General features: G+C 46.4%; 1 protein-coding gene across 2 annotated transcripts in view; it reads left to right on the top strand.

Moving 5' to 3' along the window:
• Positions 1-25,227, top strand: part of TRAPPC9 (trafficking protein particle complex subunit 9) — a 3,490,818-nt gene that overhangs the window by 1,382,815 nt on the left and 2,082,776 nt on the right. The gene's annotated exons all lie outside the window — the stretch shown is intronic.

Raw genomic sequence — 25,227 nt, 5'->3', positions numbered from 1 at the left:
AGCCTGTGGTAGAGGTATGAGGCCCACTAAGAGGTGATGAAGGTGGGGAAATGAGAGTGATAAATATGGAGCGGAGATCTGTGTGAATGAGATGGTGTGGGGCAGGGGATAACACACACGTGGGCTAAGGTGGAGCTGGAAGTGAGGAGCAATGGAGGTGACCTGATGTGAAGGATTTTGGTTGGTATTTGGGAAATGACACTGACTTCACATAGATGGCATATCCTAGAGCCGCAGGTGCACCTTTGTGTGCACCTGGTCCCATGTCAGTGCCCAGTTTACTTGGGATGGCCCCTGAATGGCTCCCTGCTGGTCCAGCTGGAGCTTTCCATGCCAATGCATGGCGTTGAGGTTCTAAATGCTTGCTGCTTCAACTGTGCAAATGTCTGTAGTGCCTGGATGAGCATCGCAGTCATTGTAACGACATTTTATGAAATTCCAGTCACTCAAGGTGGGTGTGGAATAACTGCAAAAAATGGACCCAGATGCTGTTAAATGTATGTGTTCGACCTTATTATTTTTCGCATAGCATGGATGGTAAATGCAATCCTGTTGTGGTCCGTGCTGGCTAGACAAAATCACTGATAACCGGACTTGGGCGCCCTATAAGCTGCAAGCCCAGCCAGGCGGCACCCTTTATTCTTTGCGTTTAGAGAATATTCTTAATGTTTTCTAATGTCTCGCGCTCCACATATATCACACAACGAGAATAAGGCCTAGCAGTGCATGGGCGAGACTGTAACATTTCCACCATCTACGCCATATCTGCATCTGACATCAAGCAAGGCACCTGCAAAGCATGACGCTCCACCTGCTCCTTCCGTCCACGCGGCAGAGCTGCTGCGCGTTCTGCTCAGTGGGCGCTAGATGGCAGTGCCGAGCGGTCCTCAGCAGGCGCGCTCTCGCTCTCCTGCGCAGGCGCAGCTCCTCGCGTTGTGGAGGGATTCGCCGAGCGTGAGGAGAAAGACTGAGCCCTTCCTCCCGCTACAGGCCAGCGCCCAACGCGCCAAGGGGGAGAGTACGCGCAGGATCTAGACGTGCGCGCCCCCGCCCTGCTGCCGTTCGTTGCCTTCCGCTCTTTCACCGTTACTAGGAGAGCGCCCTCTGGCGCCAGTAGCTCTCGCCAAAGTACAGCAACCTTTCAGTATTTGTTTATTGAGATATTGGACTTTTTTACTGGGAAAAACGAAAACGATATAAATAAATGGAACTACTTTTTTGGGTGATTATGAAACATATTGGGGGAGAAGGGCGAAGCGTGGGATGTTATATGCTTACTATCGACATGTTGCCGGGGTCACGTGACAAAACGACTTCTGTTCTGCAGGGTGAGTAGCGGCTTACCACCTGCTCAGCCCCCACACTTCTACAAATCAGCAGCGATTCCAATCATAAAGGTAAAAAAACAGCAACAGCCAATAGATCTGCCTCCTTCACCTTTTGCATTAATGAGGGGCGAGGGAAGGCTATACTCTCAGAAGGGTGTGAATGTGATGCAAACGGCAAAGGCCAAAATAAAAGGGATGTCCAATTAAGGTACTATACAATATATATATATATATATATATATATATATATATATATATATATATATATAGACGCACCAGTGTACAAGTAACCAGACAATTATATATATATATATATATATATATATATATATATATATATATATATATATATTATATATATATATATATATATATATATATATATATATATATATATATATATATATATATATATATATATATATATATATATATATATATATATATATATATATATATATATATATATATATATATATATATAATATATATATATATATATATATATATATATATATATATATATATAATATATATATATATATATATATATAATAATTATATCTATATATAGTGGCAAAGGGTGCACAAGGCAATCTCTGTGACCCCAAAAGGTGGATCGGGGGACATGGTCAGTTCAGAGTACCGTAATCTAATGTTCGGCGGTTCCAGGTTTTGAGCTGTACTGCAGTGTAGGTGAAATCAGGTTCCGGTGGGGGGAAGACATGCTGGGTCAAGCGTTGAGGTGACATCTAGTCAGTTCGAAGCGGGAGGTAGGTGCAGTCAAGTGAGGCATCTGTGTTATGCAGTTCGGATAGTTCACCAGGGTCGAGCTGGTTTGAGACGTTTGTTACTGCTGTTCCGTCGAGTGACACAATACACCAGCAGTTTGAGTCGAGGTCCGTTGTTCCAGCCGAACAGGTGACATGCTCCGCTTGGCACAGTGTGCAGGCTAACTGATTTGACAGTTGCACAGCAGCAGTTGTCTGAAGGTTTGATGAACTGTCAAACGCAGCACCTGCGGATTCTCTGGTTTGAGTTCGGCGAACATGGTTTGAATGTGGTTCGACCGGTTCAATGCGGTAGAATGGAGCGTGTGGCTAATCTGGCCCTCCAGATGCATTAAGAACACTGCAGGGACTCTTAAAACAGGGGGAGTTCTTTCGGGTTATGCTCTCCCAGCCCAGGGAGGTTTAGTGCAAAGTGGCAAGTCCTGGTACTCGGCGAGAGTCACATAAATGTGCCTTGGTAGTGGGTAGTGGGCAGAGCTTGCCTCTATCATGCAGCACTCCACCTCAACGGCTCAGAGCTTTGAACAATCAATGCTCCCAAAAGAGATCCAAATGAATTCTTACTTAAGTCCTGGGTGGCCAGAAGTGAATCAAAGCAGTGGGAGAGCCCTCCTGTTTTATAGTGGAGAGGGGATTGGACAATAACAAACCTCATTAGAGGTACAAGCCATGTCTTTGTGACAAGTGCTTCTTGCCTTTTAGCATCATACCCAAAGTGCTTTGTGCTAAAGGAAGTGGAGAGGTACAGTGAGAAGAAAGATGGTGAAATCCTTCCCCAACTGTGCTGAGTTCCTGCTGTCTACCCTATCCCCACCTCCTTATCATACCCATAGCATCAAAGGCCCTTTGGCTTTCATTACCCTGGTGTGAGGCTGGTGGTTTTGTCTAGGGGGAACATTTTGATTTGTGTTTCCAAGGACTTCACACGCTGAGGGGCTCTCAGACTGGAGAGAGTAACTACTCAACCTCCTAAAGGATCAAAAGAGAGGTACAGTCTTTCAGTCTCTTGTCCTACTGGCGGGTAGAGAGAGGCTGTCTGATTACAATACACATAACCGTTCCACAGCTGGCCTGGGCTCCCAGTTCTGACATGTGTATGATTAAAATCAAAGATGGCCCTAGTAATTAAGTGAATTACCAGCCACTATACCACAAACTCAGGTATGGCTTATGGTTAAAGATTCAACTGCTATCAAGAAAGCAATTCCCCATGATGGTTTTGGAACTGAGGTGCAGACTTTAAATGCAGTCTCTGTGTTCAAGTGTTTTGGCTCTTACTGCAGCTTTCAAGAGTGCACCTGTGACTTGTGCGCCTGTTCTCTGCACCTGGAGAGCAGGCCCTGCAGATCAAGATACGGATGCAGCAGGGCACAGGTGTACACTATGCTTTTGGCATGGAGTTTCCTTAAAGGGGGAGGAGAGTCTGGTTAGCAGGCCACCCTTTCTGAGATGGAATTACCTGCATCATTTTAAATAATAATACAAACTAAAAAAGCCCGGACTCCTACACCCTTCCCAGATGGCATTTCCCCACAGGTGGAGTGCAAAGAAAACCAAGGAGTTTACGTTTACGAGTTTACAAATAGGTTTACGTCTTTTACACAGGATTTTCCCTGCATTGGGAGTAGTAGGGGAACAAAACAGATTTAGCATTTGCACTGTGCATTCCTCTTCCTTCGAATGCCTACTGGTTTTAGGCCTGCATTAACATCTTCAATGGATTCCTATCGCATTTGCCTGCATTTAACACCTGCTAAAAGCATGCTGATTACATAGTAATCGATTGTAAATGATGCCTGCAAATGTAATTGGCTGAAACCAAAAAAGTCATGGGTGCAAGGTTTTGAATAAATCTGAACCCCTATCATTGCTGTGGGCCACATTCCACACCACCGTTTTATTTAGCCCTTCTGCACCATTGCAAAAGGGGTCTCGCCATATGCAAATCAGTCAGGTACTGTCAGCAATAGCATCCCCCTTTTGCTCCCCGTTCGTTTAGAAGGCGGTGGGATTGGCCTGTTTTGGAACCCTCCTGTATTTCACAGAGACCAGCAGAGCCCTGCTTGGGAAGAGAGGTGGACTTCTGATTTAGCTGCTGACGGTGGCCTATAATGATCTCTAGTCTTGGCTCCCTTAATCGGCCGCATCCTGTGATTCTGGGCATATTTATTTATCTCACTGCCATCAACTAGTTCCCTTACGTATAACAATTTGGAGGCCCCTGAAAATAGCTAGCAATACATGTCAAATGACATTGATATGACGTCCCACCCACCCCCACGGCACAGACTTTTGCAAAGAGAATTACTACCTGTAGACAGTGCAGGCGTGTTTCCTGTGGTCAGTGCACACTGGCCTCACTATGCAACAGGCTTGTCTAAGATTACGATTATATTCTGACATGTGATGGCACCACATAGGTGAATCATTGTCATTTTTGTACATTAGCTTTACGGGTGCAAAGACATATAGACACCCATTACTTGGGAGAAACCTGTGTACATTTAAAAAAAACACACATATTTGTGGGATTCACTGCAGTTGTAATATAAAGATATATGTTGTTCAAATCTTTCTGAATTTAATAGTTACTAAATGATTTTCAAAGACATTTCTGGTGCTCATGGGTCAGGTCCCTGGGTACACAGACCAACAAAATAAGTTTAAAAAAAATCACATGATTGCTAATGGAACCCCACTGGCACTCTTGACTGGACCAGCCTTCTAGGACAGTAACTATAGTTTCAATAATTCTTCAAAAAGATGTTTTCAATTTTTTATTTATTTATAATTTTTATTCATAAAAAGGTATGCTTCCTATACATATGAATATTAAACATCACATAACTTCAGGGATTAACATTAAAATACACATTAATATATTAAGTAATAAAAACAGCCATAAAATCATCATAATGACTTTAAGCAAACATAGTCTTTTCATATTAGTGGCAGTTACATGTTATATCTATTGGAAATCAAAGTACCATTTTTTAATAAGCCAGGACTGGATGGGAGCGATTTCCATGACCTGGAGCCAGAATGCAAATGGGAATTCACTTGTTAGTCCCGGGTGCAGCCCGGGCTGGGGTGTTGAGACCGGCCTGGTTCTGTGTGCATCTTCAGCCCCCTGCTGCTCCTCACTGGGGGTGTCGAGGGACGGCATCTGCGCAACGATGCGCACGCGCTCTACACTTTAGTGCGCAAGCTGCCCTCGGGGCGCAGGAGGGTCTGACGGCCCCCGTGAGGTGGCCCCTGCGCACATGTTTGTTTTGGAACTACATGCAAGGAAGGCGTGTGCACCGAGGCAGAGGGCTTCCGAGGACACGCACTGAGCTGCAGCAGGGTCGGGCTATTTTTAGCCTGCTACTGCCCCTCCCCCCGCGCTGTTTTAAGATGCAGTTCATGCAGCTAATAGGTCTATTTATAACCGCTCTGTCAACTGCCACTGCATGAACACCATGATAGATGATCAGTCTATTTTTAGGGCTGGGTTCCATGGTTACCATTAACCCATTCACTCCGCGAGATGCTAGCCTCATTTAGATTCAGTTGGATGGCACTTATGAGTTGCGTTTGATAAAACTGCGCACAAAGGCACCGCTAGAAAGCAAACCCGTGTCGGATTTTTTGTTATTTTACCTGCACCGTACATTTTTGTTTTTCGCTTGTCTGCAGCTGCAAGCACACGGCGTGTATTGTACATTAACGGTGTAAAAATAGCTGGTTGATTGTGTTCGATACAGTAACCCATACAAACCGATGTTTTGACTAGAAACGACTCTGTACACCCGATATGAGATGGTACTCGATATAACTGCACATGCAAAGTGGGAAGTCACTGAATGCTATGCGCCAAAATTGCAAAACATCTATGCATGCAATTTCCATGTTGATTATATTTGTTCTTTTTCTTTCCCTCTCCCTCTTAATTTTTACAAGATGACTTCATCTTCCATGACCGTTTCCTCCTTGAAAATAACCTCCTACGCCCCATGCCATTCTGTCCGTTCCTGTGCACTGTTGCCCCCTAGGCCCAGTTCCAACTGTTATTTATTTTCTGACCTGGTGTTGCAACCTTTCTGACGGCCAAGTTCAGCAGCAGGCCAGGGCTCAAGTCAAGGGTACAAGCGGGGCGACAGAGTCCCCCCACTTTATTCAGAGGGTGGACTCAGTCCCCCCAGCTAAAATGAGAAACATTGAATGTGCTCTTTGAATTTAAACCAAACTCGGGGATCAAACCGCAGTAGTTGGGTTTGTAGGCCGGACACTTCACCACTGCACCATGTAACCTGATGAAGAATAGCAAACAACTAAAGGTTAAATGTCCCATTTCGGTACTGCAAGTCCCATGGAAAACATTTGTATTGGTTTTTGGAGTTTAAAACATGCATAACTTTTAACGTTTTCAAAAACACTATTAGAAGAAAATATCCTCTCTTGGTTTTGTGTGTGTGTTGATTTTATGAAAGGCAAATGCCATTTCTCCTGTGCAATGTGGGTGGCTATGCAAAACCAATTTAATGAAATGTGCATATTTTACCTTGATATGATAATTTCTGGCTATGTCACATCCCATTCGTTTGTATATGAGTCACCCCACTTTAATTTTTACGACTTGACCCCTGCAGCAGGCTATTTAGTCGTTTTTCCTGGTTAATTTAATATTACTTTTGTTGTGCCTATCAAATAAAATCAAAGGTTTGATGTCAAACCAAAAACATTGACACCTCATTTTTTTCAGTTTGTCTCGGGTGCCAGTGGGAGCCGGGCTTCAAATTTTGCTAACCTAGGAAACCAAGTTTACTTCAGCCCTAAGGAAGTGCCCAGGGCACGAAACGTGTAGACTCGAGCAGGAATTCTAACGAAATGAAAGGGACGCATGCTCAGTTACACTGACCATTTAAATTCCATGAAATACTGATTTCTCCATCACTCTAATGCAGAATGAATGGGTTCTGTCCAGATCGAGCGCACACTGTGCTCCCTGAATCGGAATTGCTTTTAGTCTGATTAATGTTTATCCGGGTGGTATTCTTTTTTTACTGGATGCTGCATTGTCCCGTTAAACAGGGTGTTTGATTTATTTTTAATAGGCCAAGTACCCTGAGCTGCGTGTATAGCTCATCGGCAAGATTCAGGTGCCGGTTTAATTTAACAATTTGTGGCGGTGAATACTGTGGGATTTTGACAGTTGTCCACTACAGTAAGTCTGTGGTGGTGTTTTCGCCTCTGAATCTACTTTTGCAGAGACTGCAATGGGAGGACCTGGCTTCTAGGTGCCTGTAGCAATCATTCGTCCAAGTCCTGCAACATAGCTATTTGAACGCTCGCTTCAGCCACCTGTGTGAAATCTGACCTCTGCATTGAATATAATGGAATTAATTAATAACCCATCTTATCGCGCCAACTAGAAGCAAAAGGAATCCAACATGAAGCCCTCATGGCAGTACCTGCATAAGATGGAATTCTCCAGGCTGGGCTGCAGCATTGGCAGAACAATGCCCTCCTTGGCCATTCTCTCCGAATTCAATTGGCATCCTTGACTGGGATCTTCCCGGGCAGAGATCATTACGCTGTCTTCTCCCATCTGCTTCCCCACTCCCATTCTACTTGCCCTACCCTTCTTCACCCTCCCATTCTGATACAGCCTGAAAGTGGATTTAAAGCGCTTTGCAAGGGTATGCCATCAAAGGGATGCCTCGTTTGCTCTACCACTCCCTCGCTCTTTCTACTCTTCTCTTCACGGCCAGTGCTTTGAAATGGCCTGACCTCAGTGCAAGGCACTATACAAGCAACCACCATAATATAAACACACAAGTGCATTCTTTCGTGGGGCACAAAAAACTGGGGGCCCGATTCAGAGCTCTGTGTTAAAATGTAAATGTGTTGCTCCAAGCAGGAACAACACTTTTTTTGTTTTTTATTTTTATAAGTACCGTATTCTGAAAAAGAAAGTATGGGGTGTACTGACCTCAAAAGCCCCCGTTTTTGCATGTCCCCGATTTACGACTCGACAATGACCATGGTGACCATCAAGAATGTAAGGCAGCCCCCAGGAGGGCATTCTTCTTGTATTTGTATTTATTTTATTTGTATAGCGCAAACCAGGCCCAGAGGCAACCAGGCGCATATCTTCAAACAGTAGTTACATAAAAGGTGGTCATTACAGTAGCAGAAGTACAAAGCATAGGTATATAGAAACAGTGCAAGTTAGTCAGGCATACATAATAGTCAGAACTATACGTCTTTTCAGGATGACAATTGGTCATCTGAAGTGGCTAACCAAAGTTTGGCTTTGTGTTTGAATAGGTTCAGAGATGATAGATTTCTGATAGTGAGAGGCACAGTGTTCCAAAGTTTGGCTGTCAGGACTGGGAAGCTAACCCCTCCGGCTGTTTGGAGCTTATATCTAGGGATCGAGAGGCTCTGGCTGTGGGCAGACCTGAGTGACCGAGGTGGGATATAATGAGTGCACCGCGAGGCTAGGTAGGAAGGGGCCTGGTTGTTGATGCATTTGTAGGTAAGGGCCAGAGATTTTAGTGAAATCCTTTGGGCGACTGAAAGCCAGTGAAGGTTCTTCCTAGTTTCAGAAATGTGTGCTGATCTAGGGATGTTGAGGGCAGCTCTAATGGCGTTATTTTGAGTGATCTGGAGTTTTTTGAGGTTACACTGGTTAGTACCTTGGTACAGGGCGTTACAGTAGTTGAGTTTGGACATAACCAAAGTCCTGGCAAGGGTGATGCAGTTCTGAGTAGAGAGGAATGGGCGACAGGCTGTGATCAACTTGCATGTGTAAGCCGATGCGGTAGCGACTGCATTGGTTTTTTTTCCTGTGGAGGGAGAGTGTGGAATCTAGGTAGATTCCAAGGGTTTTTGTGTCTTTGGAAACTTTGATGGAATTGCCATCGATATTGAAGGAACCAAACAAAGGGTTTATATTGTTGAGTCTTTGTTGTGTACCTAGGATCAGGAGCTCTGTCTTGTCATCATTAAGACAGAGCTCATGTTGTGCCATCCAGGCTTGGATTACTTGGTAAATGTCGTTTAAGGATTTAGAGTCTACAATGTAATCACCAGTAATGGGAATGAGTATCTGGGTGTCATCGGCATAATTAGTATAGGTGACACCCAGATAGTCAAGCACATCAAACAGGGGTTTAGTGAACACATTATAAAGAGTGGGGGATACACGGGACCCTTGAGGAACCCCACGGAGGACAGGCGCTGGGTCTGCAGATGAGGGTGGGGAGAATACTCTCATGTGTCTATTGTCTAGGAATTACCTAATCTAATTGGTGGCCTTGTCGGAAAAGTGGGCTGCGGATTTCAGGTGTTGACACAAGATTTGGTGATTGACCAAATCGAATGCAGCAGATAAGTCCAGTAGGAGTAGTAGTGCCAATTCGCCGTTGTCTTTTAGATCCTCAATTTGGATTTTGAGGTCTAAAAGGGCTGTTTCAGTCCTGTGCTTGGGTCTGAAGCCGGATTGTCTGGTGCCTAGAAGGTTGTTTGTTTCCAGATAGTTCTGTATCTGTAAGTAGGCTGCTCTGTCTAATATTTTTAGGAGAAACGGGACGGTAGTGATGGGCCTATAGTTAGTTGGAATCTCAGGATCAAGGGTCGTTTTTTTTAGTAGTGGGATGACCCAAGCATCCTTCAAATTGTTGGGGACCACTCCCGATTGAAATGAGGAGTTGATGAAGGTAGTTATGAAAGGAGCGAGGTCATGGGCAGATTCCTTAATAAGAGGTGCCGGACAGGAGTCACGTTGACAATTAGAAGGTTTTAAGTTAAAGATGATTTTTTCAACCTCGGGGATGGTGAGTGGCGTAAAACTGAATGGGATGTGAGAGAATGGGGTGGTAGTTTTAGGTGGCAAGGTTTTAGTTAGGTGGGGGTGAGGAGGGTGCTTTGTTTGGCATTGATTTTGGATTGCAGAGTAGTTATTTTGTTAAGAAGTTCATTTTGAATATTATTGCACCAAGTGAGTTCAGATGGGATCGTTGTTTGGCTTTGCGTATTTTAAGCGGGGCATGGTCTCAATGGCTTTGAGCAGGGTAAGATTGAAGGTGTCTACTAGAACGGTAGGGTCCTTGTGCAGCGAGGCACATTTGTTCAAGATTGAAGAATGAGAGGGAGCAGTTTGTCCCTGGTAATGTCCTTTTTGTTCCTGGTGGGTATAGAAGGTGGGTTTGGGCTGAGGGTTGGTGGCTGGCAAGTGAAAGGTAATGATATGATGGTCAGACCAAGCACAAGCAGAGTTAGAGCTGATCGTGGTATTACAATTGAGGTCTGATATCCAATCGAGCGTTCTACCCTTATTGTGGGTAGGTACGAGGATGCGTTGCTAAATTGGCAAGGGTGATGGCAACTTGGATGGCCATATAGTCCTTCGGGTCGGAGAGGCCAAGGTTGAGGTCACCTAGAAGCAGTACCTGAGAGTTAGGCTTAGTGTTGGCAGACAGAATGGATGTAATATCAGTGAATGAGCCAAGTGGTCCTGGGGGTCTTTATATGAGGTGTAATGTTGCTGTGTTAGTTGGCGAGAGGGATAGTTTCACTGATAGGGATTCTGCAGAGCTGAGTTTGGAGTTGGGAGTAGTTCTCATGGTGATATTGTCTCTGTGTATAAATGCGACTCCTCCTCCTTTGGACGAGTTGGACTGGCGGTCATTTCTATTGATAGCCTCGCCGTTGGGTATGGCTAGGGCAAGAAGTGGGCCAGAGGCGGCATGTAACCAAGTTTCCGTGATGGCTAGGAAGTCAAGGTTTTGGACGGTGATGAGGTCAGCAATGTCGAGAGCGTGGGCCGTGAGGGATCTGGCATTGATGAGAGCTCCCTTGAGCGATATGGTGGGTGTGGTGGAAGAATGTAGGTTGGGTATCGTTAGTGTGGTAGGCTGTATATGGGCAGAGTGCAGGGTGCATGGGGCAGTCTGGATCTAAGTCTGGTGTTCCTAGATTGTAATGTGCATGGTTGATTGGGTGTGGGCTTTGTGGCAAAGCGCTTGAGCCACAGGGCCGGATCGTTGAGGTAAGGAATATTTTGGAGGTCTGTGCAGTGGTGCATGGTAAGGGAGTGTGTGGAGAGGTGGTCGTGAACGTGGATGTGGTGTGTCTTAGCAGTGGTAGAGGAGAAAATACCTATGGTAGAGGTTAAGTACCCTGAGATGACCAGGTAGGTCAGGTGGAGGCTGGCAAGGGGCCACAGCCGTATGTCGTGGCCTGGTGATTTGAGCGATAGGTAAGGTATAATGCCAAGCTCTTAGTATCAAGATGTGGTGGCTAAGTAGGAGTCTAATTACTCCTGGGTGCTATATAGCTATGGCCGGGAGGACATGTGCATGTGTCAGTTCACAGACAAGGTAATCAATGGCGTGACTCAGTATATTCAACAGGACAGTGCAAATGCAAAATCACAAGCAAAGTAATCACTGTCAAGGCTTAATATAACCAACAGGGCGGTACATGTGCAAATCACATAGCCAAGTAATCACTGGCAAGGCTTAATATAACCGACAGAGCGGTACATGTGCAAATCACAAGCAAGTAATCGATGGCAAAGACTCAATATAGCTGACTACCAGTGCAAGATAGAATGTAATTAGTGCCTGGCGTAGCAGTGATGACAATCAGGCAATGGAGCGTACCAAGTGCGAGGTGTGAAACAGTAGGGGTGTTAACGAGTCAGGCTTCCCATGTGATTGTTCACCAGAATATGGGCAGATGCAATACAATCGGGTGCATAAGCAGTAAGATGGGCAGGTGATCAGCATACGACCAAAGGCTGTTATGTTGCAACCCTGCAAAGGTGCGGTTGCTGCGACTATGATTTACACATGACATTAGTGTAAGTTAGCTACATGAGAGAGTTCAAGAAGGGTGTCAATGGTCGTTGCAGGCAAGGGTGGATGATGAAAATGGCGTTCAATGCTATGTAATGTTCAACATTGTTACAACTGGAGGGTGGCTTACCAAGGGTTGCGCCGTTTTCAAAGACTGTGATACGGGCGGCTCTTGCAGTTCCGCTTGTAAAGGAGAGAGCTGCGGAGCAGTGTCCCGTGCTGTAGCGCAGGTGCAGACAGGAAGGGGCCTTAGGCTATGTGCGCCTTGGTCGTGGTGGGCCGGCTTCTGCCTCCAGCTTACCCCGGTGATTTTCACGTCGGCCTGGGATGGTTGCTAGGCAACCTAGCAGGACGCTACCAGCGTGTTTCTGTGGCATCCATTTTAGGTGGGTGTCGGCGGGGGTCCTCGTGGCTTGGGGCTGCTGTAAGGGGTAAAGTTGCACCAAGGGCTAGATCCACGGTGCTTCAGTAGCCCTGTGCTTCTCTTGCTGGTGAGCTGGATAGCGGGAGCAGCAGCACGGCGAAAGATCAGGAATCCTAGCTGCTCCTGCAGCTAGGATGGAGCCGGCAGCACGTAGCGGTGCGCGGCTGGTGTTGAAGGGCTCCTGCCCTCAACAAAAGTGAAGCTGAGGGGCAGACAGGAAGGGGCCTTAGGCTATGTGGGCCTTCGTCGTGGTGGGCTGGCTTCCGCCTCCGGTTTACCCCAGTGATTTTCACGTCGGCCTCGGATGGTTGCTAGGCAACCTTGCTAAGACCTGGTCGTGTATGTAAAAAAGGAGCTAAAATACGGCACCTAACACCTAGTACACACGTTTGCCTTCACAATTGAACCATTTCCCAGGCTGCAGCACCGCTTTTCTAATTTACTGAAGCCTTAAGGACACTTTTGTTAATCATAAATTTGGCAGTCTTAAGAAATGCTTGCAGGGAGACTGCTGCAAACGCTGCCCCCTCAGCGATAGATTTGAGATGCTTTTGCAAAGCACACGTCCTCTCCAATTCTTCCCCCCGCCTCAGGATGGTGGTGCTGGAAACGTAAGGGGAGAATGTCGGCTTTCTACACTACTGTTATACTGAGCTCAAAACTGCGCCCTAATAGTCTCTAAGGGGATGTGAAGGTAGGGTTCTTGAAAAGAGCAAGGTGGCCAGTACTTGAGGCAGAAGCATCCCTGCTCATTTAGTTTCTGGCCCAGGAGTCTACCACCTGCACACCTCCAGATGTTTTTGTCTACGACTCCTATTTTACAGACATTCCCTATATACAAAGTGTGTGGATTTGGCCGAGATACCAAATGTTGAACAAGAAGCTTGTCCTCTGATTGCTATCACAGACGTTATGAAACCATTTAGCAAGCAGGCTCTGTGGCATGATCAGTTAATGTGTGTGACCTTTAACTAAAGTTTGGTGGTTCTAGACCATCCCAGGATGGCTAGGAGGACTTGCTCTGTGTTACCATAAACGCTCCAAAAACTATTATGTTGATTTGAAATATATACTTTTGCTGCAATCCCAGCTGAGACCCTGCAATTGATCATCTGACCCTCTATCTGGCCCAGTACAGTGGTTTTAAATGAAAAAAAATCTTGTGAAGTGGCGACTGAGGGCCCACTTCTGGGATAGCCCAGCCAAAACTGAGACGTCTGGTCATCCTTTTGGGTCTTTGCTGATATTGCTCAATAGGTGGTCAGTATATGCTAGTTGTAAGAAGCAGGCTGGAGAAAGGTTAAAGCAAGATAAAGGTGGTCTCCAGCTTTATGCAGGGGAAGTCACCACAATGTTGGACAATCTCAGACCTCTGGTCTACAAACACGAAATTGACCCGTATGCGCTAATCTCTCCATTTCTAATTGGTTCCTTCCATCCCTCTATGCCTCATCTTTTATATCCATCTTCCAGTGCAGATGCTCTTGAGAAACCTTTCCACTGCCAAGGGGCATAATCCAGCTTTTCGTCGGCTGCCCCCGACGCCTCTATGTGTGACATGTCTAGGCCAGTATATATTGAGGGCCATGCCCCATGACTTTAGTTATTTTGTTCCACACACTCCGCCTGCTTTAGGTACATCTCTTCATCAAGAGTATTTAAACTTGGTTGTTTTACGCCATGCAGAATCCGTCAAATGCCTCAGGTTTTAAACCATGTGTTGACTTGCAGCATCAAATGTCCTTCCCCAACCCCCACAGTATTTGCCTGCACTGTTAAAGTGAAGAACATGGCGCACAGGATTGCGGTTCATGTCAGTTGATGCACCCCAAGACACTTCAAGAGCAAGCAGCAACATTTTTTACCTTTCTCCAGAGGGTCAAAGGTAACAGACGGACATGTTTCAGGTTGCCGGGCACAGAGCCCTTCTCTGTGTCGACACCTCCATTTAACCTCTTTCAGAAGGACTGGAATCTCATGAATGGTTGTCTTCTGTCTGATTGGAATGGAGTCAGTGTGTGTAGAGGTAGGGACGATCCCTACCAGCCGTCCTTGTGCCTGCCTATTGGTAACAGGACAAGGCAAAGGGGTAACCAGAGGGTCAAGCCATGAATATGGGGAAAAAGCCATAAGGCAGAAAAAAACATAGTTCCAGCTTACAGGCGAAAGGTAGAAGATGAGAAGCTTCCAAGACGGAACCAGGGGGAAAGCAGAATCAGCAACAAACTTTAAGAACCGCAAAAAGGAACACAAGGGAATGGGGGAAGACAAGAAGTAAGCAACACCAAAAAGCATGTTTTACCCGCTAGGTAAGAGGGCAGCATCCAAGGGTTGTGACGCAAAGTGTTGCAGGTAAGCCGGCATTAAGAAGAATATTGCGGACCGGGTGTCTGCCAACTTGAAAAAGACTAGACCAGTAACAAACATTGTTCTTCTAAAACAAAAGAGCTCAGCAGAGTCCCTTCGTCCTTCACCCGTGCCAGAGGGGTGCGCGGACGCTCACTCCTCAGCGCCGAGATTCCTCTAGTGTATGTCCCACTCTTTAATTGAACGTTTATGTCTTGTATGCAAGACGTTTATGTCTTGTAAGCAAGGTGAACCTGTCCCTTTTGGGCTGGCACCCTTATGCCACAGAGAAGGTAGGTACTTCCCTGAGGATTTTTATGGGGAGGGAGGAGACTTGCTGAATCTTGCTGCTGATTTGCAAGAGGCAAGTGGTCTATGAGAGCTCTCTAGAATTTGACATGCTCCCAGCAGCTACACCAGGTAAGCCTCGCCTTTCTTTTCAATGTCCGATGGCCAAGGTGGTAGACACCCTAGTGTTGTCAATACCTTCAAAAGCCAATGTGCAATTTGAGGGAGGCCCTCCTACCCTTCACCCCCACAATCGAGCCCCTTATCCTAGAGTTGTGGACAAACCTGGCTTTGGTGCTCACTGTGGAACAGGATCTGGCAAAAAAAATCACAGAGCAGCCCTTCCGACCGATGTAAACCAGATACATTCAAACTAGTTGATAAGTAGCAAATCCAGAAGGGCACAACTGTATATAACCTTTTTTTTAAAAAATTATTGGCAATTCATTTTCATAAAATGTCCTTTATTATGGGATAGTGTACATAAAATCAGTATCAAACACATTTCATCGTTTCAAATCATTATCTTTTGGCTCTTAGTCTGCCTTTTCAGGAGCTGTAGACCATCTACCTGTTTGAGATATAAGTACCTGTTTGAGATATGAGTGTGGGCTTTGAAGTGCTCATTACAGAAGGCAAAGATGCGTTCTGACAAATGCTTCAGTTGGGCCTGGATACGGCCGATTGCGTGGTTCATACGTTTGCCACAGGGATGGTGTTGAGGAGGTGCTCCTGGCTGAGGACCTCATGTTTTGTCACAGATGGCCAGGCTAAACTTCTGCAAATGCCATTTGACGGCAACAATTTGTTTCAGACAAAAGCTGATAAGTCCCACCAGAAATTCCACTCCTCCAAGTGACGGTTAAATCTCTGGGCCTTACGATTCGACAACAGCCACAGGCAGGGGCAGTTTTTTTTGTTGCCCTTTAACCGCCTATGTCCACAGGGGCAGAGGGCAAGCCGCCTTTGGCAAACAGATGCAGCATTGCCCAGCTAAGGGGCGGGGCAGAGCACCTCCAAGAGGGAGGCTCTTCAGCTTCCATCATGCCCTCCTCTACCCAGAGTGTGAAGGCCCCGTGAACCAGACCTCCACCATTCATCCCCTGTGAGAGGCAGGGTTTCACAGTTCAGCAAAAAAAAGGAATCTTACGACGTCCGATGCCTGGGCCTTACAGGTCATTCATCAGAGATGTCGTCTCCCCTTTGCTCAATGTCCTCCAAACCATTCCCCAACTAATCAAGGTTTGCCTCCGAACCAACTCCTGTTGGAGAAGGTACATCAGCTTCTGGCGAAGGGCGCTACATACCCAGTGGCCTGCTCGAACTATACAAGGGTTGGTACACAACCTATTGTGTGATACCAAAGGAGAACTGGGGCTTGCGTTCCATTCTGGATCTGTGGCTTTTGAACCTATAACTGTGCAAGGACAGGTTCACAGTGGTTACCCTGGGCCAGATCCTTCAAGCCCTCGATTTGAAGGACTAGCTTGCCTCACTAGATCTGCAGGATCCTTACTTCCATGTGCCGGTCCACCAAAAGCACAGGAAATACCTGATATTCGCAGTGGGGTATTGCCACTACAAGTTCAAGGTCCTGCCTTTCAGTTTATCTTTGGCAGCCAGGGTTTTCACCAAGCTTCTGGTGGTGTTAGCAGATTGCCTCAGAAGCGAAGGCATCCATTTCTTTCCCTATCTGGAGGACTGGCTTGTGCAGGCTCACTCCCTGGAATAGTCACATTTGTACCAAACGTGCAGCCTGTTGAACAGCTTTGACTTTTTCCTGACCTTTAAGAAGTCTCAAATTGCACCATCCCAGTCATTCAATTTGTTCAGCGCACTCTTGGACACTACCCTGGGCAGGGCCTTCCCGCCTGAGGATCGTGTGGTGAACATCTCCAAGATGGTCCGTCCTCCAATAATGGGAGAAATTTCCAACCCAGCTAAATGTGTGTGTAATTTCTCTTTCTCAGCCCAATCAGTTTTTTGTGTGCAGATCTCTGGGATAGAAGTAACTAATCTTTGGCCTGACCAACAGTTCTCCTGTCCCCGCATCCTTAGCTGGCCATTAGGGTTTTCTACAAGTCTCTGTGTTACCTCCGGTGGCAGAACTATCCTGCCCAAGTGGGGTTATAGCATAGGTTGGGGCGCTCACCTGCAAGGCATGACGGTGGGCGACCTGTGGTCTCCATCAGAATGCTCGAACACATCAATTTGCTCGAGTTGATGGCAAACAGGCTGTCCCGCGTCACCTTCTTCCCTTCGGGGAAAGACTGTATTTGTCCTAGCTGACAACATAGGAGCCATGCACTACCTCAACAAGCGGGATAGTATGGGCTCCTTGCCTCTGTGCAGAGAAGCAATACGACTGTGGTTCTGGGCTCTGGAGAACATGTCGCTGATGGCAACTCATCTGGCTGGCATGTAGAACATCATTGTGGATGTTATGTAAACTTAGTAAAGCGCACGTACACCCAAAGGCATCTTGGCGCTGGCTACAGCAGGAAGAATCAAAAAACAGTAAGGTAACAACACCAGGAGAGAGATGCTTAGAACAAAGTAGTGTTAAGCAGCCGGCAAAAAGTGAAGTGGTCTTCAGTAGCGCGGAGGGCCATAGGCAACTCATTCCAGGTTCTAGCAGCTGCCACCGAGAAGGCACGGCCTCCCATACGAGAGAAACGGTAGCGGGGGGTACTGAGAAGGCACGCAGATTGGGAGCGCAGCAGACGCGCAGGTGTGTAGTGGGTAAACTTTGCTTGAAGATACTCAGCGCCCAAGCCATAAAAGGCACAATGCACCAGGCACATCGATTTGAACAAGATCCGGCTGGTTACAGGCAGCCAGTGAAGTTTCTTGAGCAACGGGGAGATATGCGATACAAAGGGGGGGCGAAGTACAGAGCGAACGGCATCATTTTGTAGCAATTGAAGCCTTTGGGTCAGATAGCGAGGCTGGGCCAGATAAAGAGAGTTACAATAATCAAGGGTGCTGAGAACCAGGGCCGCCACTACCGGAGCCTGACATTCAGCAGGAATAAAGGCCAAGACTTTCCGCAGAATGCAAAGTTTAAAATGACCCGCACTACAAACAGAGGCGACCTGATTGTCAAGAGACAGGGAGGCAGAGATTTTGACACCTAGATTACGAACCGATTGAACCGGGAGCGGGAGGAGGCCCAGGCTCGATGGCCAGAATTGCGAGGTCCAAAAAAGAAGGGGGGGAAGAAGTACCCACCATCAGGACCTCGGTCTTACTGCCATTCAGTTTTAGCCAATTTGTCATCATCCAATGACCTAGATCCTCCAAACAGTTTCTGAGGCGAGCGGCTGTCTCAGCTTGAGTAAGATCAAGGCGGACGAGGATCTGAGTATCATCCGTGTAAGAATAATAGCTGAAACCATGAGAGTGAATAAGAAGCAGAAGAGATCTAATATAGACATTGAAAAGGATAGGAGAGAGTGCTGAGCCCTGAGGGACACCACAGACAAGTGTAGCCAGCTTAGATCGAAAAGGGGGAAGAGAAATAGACTGAGAGTGGTCAGACAAGAACGAAGTGAACCAATCAAGAACCTGGCCGGACAGACCTGCGTTGGAAAGACGAGAAAGCAAGATGGAGTGATCGATGGTGTCGAAAGCAGCCGACAGATCCAAAAGTAGGACTACTCCGACACCACCCTTGTCCACCAAATATACCAGGTCATCAAGTATAGAGTTCAGGATGGATTCCGTGCCCCTCCCAGGGCGAAACCAGACTGAAAGGGGTCAAAGAAATGAGACGACTCAAGAAAGTTTGAAAGAAGGGGAGACACCAAAGCCTCCATCAATTTCATAAGAAAAGGAAGAAGTGAGATAGGACGATAAGGATGCCTTGAGCAGAGCGGTTTCAGCCTCCCATAATTGGGAGCTCTGTCAAGAAGTTCTGAAGGAGGTCCTCTTGTTGGGGGGACCCCTCAGGTGGAACTCTTCACTTCCAGTGTGAACAGGAAGGGCAAGTGGTTCTGCTCCAGGGGGTTTCTGTGACAGAGCTTTGGGGGACGCTTTGACGGTCGAGTGGGATTTTGACCTACTCTGTGTTCCCGCCGGTGCCTCCCATACTCCTGGTTTTCAGGAGACTCCGCCTGTTCGGGTCGATGATGATTTTGATAGTTCCGGACTGGGCCCGGAGAACACGGTAGTCAGAGTTGCTGGACATGTCCATCTGCTGGCACATTCCATGGAGAGAGGATCTTCTCTCCCAATCGGCAGGACAAGTCCTCCATCCAAACCTTGGCAGCCTCAACCTTCGTGCCTGGCAATTGAATGTTTGAGGTATGAGGAGAGGGATTTGTCAGAGGACATCCTCGATGTGCTCTTCTCTATCAGGAGACCCACCACCAAATCCCCTTTTCCCTACAGGTGGCATATGTTTTTAGCTTGGTGCCGGGAGAGGTATCTGGACCCTTTTACCTGTAAAATATCCCCAGTTCCAGATTCTCTGCTTTTTCTGGCCCGGATGGGCCTGCATATTGTCACTTTGAAAAAGGCATGTTGCTGCCATTTCAGTTATCAAGAGAACCCCAGAGACTGGGATTGTTTTTCACAATCCCCACAGTCAAACAATTTTTGTGAGGAATATGTAATCCGTTTCCCCCTCACCAGTTTGTTGTTGCAGCCTGGGACTTGAATTTAGGGTTCACATTTCTTTTAGGCGCTCAGTTTTGAACCCCTCTCTTCTTGTTCTTTACAATGAATCGCCCTTAAGTTGCATATGCTGGCGCCTGTGCTGGCAGGCTGTTACCAAATAGTCCCTGTCAAGGTGGATCATACGTTGCATCTCTGAATGCTCTAATTTGTCTGGTAAGGGTGTGCCCGGGGGTCTCAGAGCCCATTCCACCAGAGGGCTGGCTGCCACCTCAGCTCTGCAAAACGGAGTCCCTGTTCTGGACATTTGCCAGGCAACTACTTGGGCATTTTTCTGCTTGGATTCTCAGTCAGGACAGGATGCTTGTTTGGCAAAGTGGACCATAAGAGTTTTCTGGTTTAGGGCGGGTCTTGTTCTCCTCCATCCCTCAGATCAGTGTGCTGCTTTGGGAGTCTATCAAAGATGAGGAATCATTGGGACTAAGGAATCCATTAAAAGAACAAATTACCTACTTGTCTGTAATGCTCTTTCTCATGGATGTTCCTCCCACGGATACCCCATCTCCCTATCAGCAACAGGCCTAACCTTATCAGGACGCTGTCTGCTTGGTTGAGTGAGCTAAGGCCTGTCCTTCCCAAAAGCCACCCTGTGTATAACTGGAGTGAAGGTAAAACACACTCAGCAGAGTATGCTCTAGGAAGATGTTGATGGGAGAACAAACAGCATAGCAGTTAAAAAAAAAAACCTCTAAGACAGCAGGAAATATCAGGGCAAAAGTAGGCGGAAATTCCAAGGCGGCATGGGAGATGGAATCTCCATGACGGCAGGGTAGGTAGCGGGAAAACCGCAATAAAGAGAGAGGCAACAGGAGAAACCATCTAGGATTCAGCAGCCATGAGTAGTACCCAGAAGCATGAAGGATACTGCAAGGAACACAGAGAATGGCCAAGGACCGAATGCGATGGAAGCAGAAAGTGAGAGAACCAGGATGGTGATGAAAAAGGGGGGAAAGGAGCAAGGCGGTAGAAAGCGGAAATTCGCCGGGATCCAGCAACAGCATCTGCTCCGAAGCACTTTGTTGAGACACAAAAGAACAGAGCCGCCTGTATGATTTCAGTTCTGAGAATGCTTTGCATAATTATGGCATGTAGCAGGGGAGTTTGCATTGGCCATTTTAGGATGGGATGAATGCATTTCCAGTGTGGGTAGAGCCTCTAGGAATGAGGCATGTTCCTAACATGCCCTCTCCACTTGCCCCACTTGGCGGATAGCTAGTACACCTTAATTTTACAGTGTCTAAGGTCACAGTACAGCACCTCAAAATATACTGGACCTTAGGTCGCATCCAATGCAGGATGTCTAGAGGTGTCGGGGACGGAGCCACTGAACTCCCTCTGACTGCGGAAAAGTTCCCAAAGAGCTGCTGCTCTGGGAGATAGATATCAAAGATGAGGAATCCGGGAGAGGAACATCTATTAGAAATAACATTACTGATGGGAAGGTCATTTGTTTGTCTAACATGTGATCATCGTCTAAGCACATGCATGTAGGATGGAGCTTCTTCACGTACATTTTGATAGTGCCTTTGTCCCCTAGTCCTCTGAGATATGGGGGGCTTTATAAAAGCGCCCAAATTCCTCCACTATTCCACTTTTGTCTCAGGCAAACAATCCCTCGGCTTCCATAACACTCACCACCATACCCACAATGTTGATTTTACAGTCTGTACACCAAAATTCTGTCTGCAGATCATATTTCCCATAGTATTTCTTTTTCAGAAATCTCAGTTTGCATTTGATTTCATTTGCAAAGAATGAAGGTTTCCAGTTGAAAATGTTGTCTTTTTATTTCATTAACTAGAGAGGCTGTGGCCTCTCCCTTTTTCCTTTTTTTGGTACCCATTTTCATCGACTTCCTTTCCTTCCCCGATATAGTTGCCTTAAAATCATCCCACTAAATCAGAGTAGCAACCTCTACATTATCATTCAAATCAAAATGCTCCCATATCTCTTATTACCCATCCAATTCCCACAGGTAAAACAAATAAAGCCATAACAAAGGCTTCAATTAAATCTCACCCCTCTTTAATACAGGAGAGCATTTGTCTATCTGCTGACACCAAATCTATGCGTGGTAAATGGCCCTAATGTATGGGTGAAACATAGTCATTCTTCCTTCCCCCTTAAATTCCCTCCAGGAGTCAGCGAGGAGCATCTTTCAATTGGGCCGCTGTTTCTTCGAGTCTGTTTTGCAGTATTTACGACCATGTTAAAGTCTTCCCATCAAGCAGCCGTCCTTTAGCAAACATTCCTAAAAAGTCGCTTACTCCTCCACAGAATTGTTTATCGATTTAGAAAATAAACCAATGCCATGCTCAGAATTTAGGACCCTTTGAAAAAAGGGCATCTACCAGCCTGCATGTTCACTTCACTTAAAACGGGCAAACTCATGGCAATATTACAAAACCCAGCTCCCCTGACGTATGGCCTTGTCTCTCAAAAGATCGCTTTCCTGATTGTAGAATATGTCCAAACCCACTTTATTCAAATCTCTCTTGGGTAGTGTGTTTAATGTCCTCTGACAATACCTAATCCCCCACACTAGCGTGAGATGGGTGTTTAGATTCTATTAAAGACAAGGAGGCGAATATTATGCATAACAATCTTTACTATGACATCACAGCAGCAAAGAAGAAAAACTTTTGTATAAAACATTTTGAAGAAAATTTCATCACAATTTCAACAAACAATATATAAAATATCCCAATCCAAAATGGAGGACAGGTCATGCCCTCAGGGTAACCAATGGGCATAGAGCCAGTTCCATAAATGTCCCTTTCTCTAGCACCAACTCCTCTTTCTGATGCTGTTCTTCCTTGGATATTCACTGCAGCAATCCACCGCGTAGCACCAGGAGTGATGATTCCATGCAAACAGGCGAACTTGAACTCTCGCAACTGAACTTGAACCAATCTTCTTTAACCAGGACCTTTCACCCGAAATCTGAAATGACTAGAACAAGAAGTAAGGGTGGGTGGGCGGGATAATATTCGCCTCCTTGTCTTTAATACAATCTAAACCCCCATCTCACGCTAGTGTGGAGGATTAGGTATTCTATGGCAAGACAGGAGGCTCCTATTATGCAAGTTCAAAGCCCTTGCAGAACATTAACAGCTACGTGAGCAATGCGTTTATGATAAAACGTTTTGAAAGTTGACTCTCTTGACCAATCAGCTGCTTTAAGGATTTGTTCTAGGCTACCACCCAAAAAGGCGGCTTTTGAGGCCATAGCACCCCTACCCGAATGGGGACCAAAAGAGGAAGTGTCAACCCCTGCCTCCCGCATGACCCATCTAATCCATCTGGCCAAAGTGGAAGGGGATACTGGTTTATGGGGCTTCCTATAGGAAATCAGCGGCTGAGAGGTGTTAGGAGGCCGCAGACTCTCCGTTTTTAACTCAAAACATTTTAAACATGCTATAACACACAATTTATTGTTTTCTGGGAAGGCTGTGTAGGATATTGAGGAAGTCATACACTTAGATCTCCGTGAAACATAAAAGGTAACCCCTCGAGGGGTAAACATTTTATTATCCACATCTAAAGCTCTGATATCTGACACTCTCTTAGTAGACACCAGGCGCAACAACATTGCTAACTTGGAAAATAGCTGTTGCAAAGACAGGTCCTCATTAGGGGGCCAGGCTCGAAAGAGATCTAATACCAAATTAACATCCCAAAGAACTGAATATCTAGGCTTTGGAGGGATCTTGATACGAATAGACTTGAAGGCTCTTCGCACTAAAAAATGTCTACCTACAGGTTCCCCTTTTACCAAAAGGTGTCCAGCTGAGATAGCAGACTGGAAGCCATTAATGGTTCTATAAGCTTTGCCCTCTTTAAAAAATCCACCAAAAAATGTACCACCTCTACAGGAGGGGCAGAAATGGGATCGAGGTGCCTAACCACACACCAGCTAACCCAGCGGTTACAAGCTGAAGAGTATCCCAACTTGGTAGAGGGGGCCCAAGAGTCTCTGATAACTGACATAGAATCCTGTGAAAATCCTCGTAAGCACCAGGAAGCGCTGAATTCTTCCAAGCCATAAGGGAGAGGTGCCCCTGAAGGACCAACTCGTGAGGAAAACCTCCCGGGTTCGTTAGCAACTCTGGATGAAGGGGAAGAAGACGAGGAATGTCTACTGACAGCTCTAGGAGAGCCGGAAACCAAATTTGGGAAGGCCAAAAGGGGGTTAGTATCACTAGCATGACTTCTTGTCTGCGAACCTGAACCAATACCCTGGCTATCACTGCAAAGGGAGGGAAGGCGTACAGCCTCTGACCTGACCGATCCTGTAGAAACGCATCGGTAGCTAGAGCGCCAGGATCTGGTCTCCAACTGAAGAACCTGGGCACCTGACAGTTTAGTCTTGAGGCAAACCGATTACTGTAAACGGACCCCAAAGGGATTCTATCCTGGCAAAGAGGCCCCTGTCTAACATCCAGTCGCTTTTGTCCTGAAGATGTCTGGAGTTCCAATCCGCCACCTCGTTGCTGATCCCCAGAAGGTATTCTGCCCTTAATACAGTATTGCGGTCCAGACAAAAATGCCAAAATTCTTTTGCCAGATCCGCTAGGACCTTGGACCTGGTCCCTCCCAAATGATTGACATATCTCACTGCTGAGACATTGTCCATGCGGAGGAGTACACAACAATTCCCCTGATCCTTGAGGAAACTTCAGACTGCAAAAGACCCCGCTAACAATTCCAGACAATTGATATGGAGCGCCTTCTCCCCCTCAGACCATTTTCCCCCCTTGGAGACCTGACCCAGCCAGGCTCCCCAACCTGCTCTGCTGGCATCGGACTCCAGAACTACATCCGGGGAGGGACCAAAAATTGCTTTGCCATTCCAGGCATCCATGTGTTTGAGCCACCAAAGGAGTTCCAACTGGCCTCTGGAGACAGCACCACCATCTGAGAGTAAGAAAGACATCTGCGAAGATGTCGAGCTTTTAGACGTTGCAACGCTCTGTAGTGAAGAGGGGCTGGGAAAATAGCTTGGATGGATGCTGACAACATCCCTACTATTCTGGCCAACAATCTGAGAGAAATGTTGTCCTTCTTGAGGATAACTCGAATCTCTTTCCTTATCTTGGCTAGCCTGCTGTCTGGGAGGAGAAGGATGCAACCTTTTGAATCTATATCGGAGCCCAGAAACTGGATACATTGCGTAGGCTTTAATATGGACTTTTTGACATTTACCTCAAACCCCAGGCTCTGAAGAAGAGTTAACGTAAACTCCAGATGAGAGCACAGATTCTGAGAGTTCTGGGCTAACAGGAGCATGTCGTCGAGATATATAATGATTCGGATCCACTTGGACCTGAGAAGAGACATCACAGGCTTCATCAACTTGGTGAAGCACCATGGGGCTGAAGACAGGCCGAACGGGAGGGAGGCAAATTGGCAAACCCGATTTCCCCCCCCCCACTGAAAATGGAGAAACTCTTGGTGCGGAGGGAACACAGGAGCCACTAGGTAAGCATCCTTGAGGTCCAGCTTGACCATCCAGTCTGATGGAA

Source organism: Ambystoma mexicanum, chromosome 5q (assembly GCF_040938575.1).
Source record: "Ambystoma mexicanum isolate Mex_15411 chromosome 5q, UKY_AmexF1_1, whole genome shotgun sequence".
Classification (NCBI taxonomy): domain Eukaryota; kingdom Metazoa; phylum Chordata; class Amphibia; order Caudata; family Ambystomatidae; genus Ambystoma; species Ambystoma mexicanum.
This window is presented reverse-complemented; position numbering and strand designations above follow the sequence as displayed.